Genomic DNA, 1,162 nt, shown 5'->3' on the forward strand with positions numbered 1-1,162 from the left:
GGTGACCCAGAGGGGGAGGCCTTCGGACGAGAGAAGGCACCATTCAGATTACAATCTAGTTACCCAGAGAAGACTGTGAATACTGTCCAGTTTAGTAATATCAAACATAGTGAAACTTAACCCAGTAGACTTTCTGCAGGCCAATTCTTATAGTTTGAAAATGGGAAAATAGAGTATTTCACAAAGCAGAAGAAACAGAGGGAAGAAAGGGGGTGTAGCTCAGTGGTAGAGCGTGTGCTTCGCATGTACAAGGCCCTGGGTTCAATCCCCAGCACCTCCACTCTGCATTTTCTCCGGGATTAGGAAATCTCCTGGATTGCTTTTATTTATTGTTCATGCATTTCTCCCCCTGGGGCTCACACCTGCAGAAGAGAAGAGGATCAAAGGAAGGGCCCACACCCATCAGAGTCTCCTCCTTTGGAAGCAGGAAGCCGGCCTTTCTAACCACCACCTTCTCAGTGAGTTTTCTTGGGTCTCTTCGGAAAGGGCAGGACGGAAACAAGAGCAACTTCAGGGGAAAAAAGAAATGTATGCTCTCTTTTAGCATCTGTTCTCCAATGGTCAGCCGTGCCCATCTATTTGTCACTTCCATGTTTTTTAGTCTTTATCCTGCCTTCTACCCCATTCTAAAGTTCTCTGAAAGCACACTGTCCACTTCAAGAAGTGTTAAATAAAGTTTGCATCACCTCAGTTGTCTTCTGTAATCATTTTTAACACTTGTTTTTAGAACTTTAAGAAAGTCATAAAGTGGGTTATGTGAGTTAATGTCATGCCAAAGATCCTGGGGAAAGATGCAGCCCAAAGGGGCAGCACGAGTGTGTGTGTGTGTGTGTGTGTGTGTGTGTGTGTGTGTGTGGTTGTGGGGATAGGAGGAGAGGGTAAGAATAGATAGATGTATGAGTTTCTTGTTTCCTAAAACAAACAGTGTCCTATAAACAAGAAGCCAGTAAAAATTATATGACTACTTTGTTTCTAAACATGATTCTACATCGAGTAGATGTATCAAAATGAGTTCTATTTTCATTTCCTTTTGAGGTTAATTTGTGTAACAAAGATGTAGAAAATGTGTAAAAACCAAGTTTTAAAAGACAGAGAAAGGCTTGCTTCGTGTGTACAAACAAAAGATCTCCCTTCTCGAAGGCAGGAGGACCAGAAAGGGTGG

General features: G+C 42.6%; 1 non-coding gene across 1 annotated transcript; it reads left to right on the forward strand.

Annotated features, from left to right (window-relative positions):
* The first annotated feature begins 208 nt into the window (after positions 1–208).
* TRNAA-CGC (transfer RNA alanine (anticodon CGC)) lies at positions 209–280 on the forward strand. The gene has a single exon. It is a non-coding gene; the product is annotated as a tRNA-Ala (tRNA).
* Positions 281–1,162: the final 882 nt, after the last annotated feature.

The sequence above is a fragment of the Nyctereutes procyonoides genome, unplaced genomic scaffold (assembly GCF_905146905.1).
Source record: "Nyctereutes procyonoides isolate TBG_1078 unplaced genomic scaffold, NYPRO_anot_genome, whole genome shotgun sequence".
In the NCBI taxonomy this organism is placed as follows: Eukaryota; Metazoa; Chordata; class Mammalia; order Carnivora; family Canidae; genus Nyctereutes; species Nyctereutes procyonoides.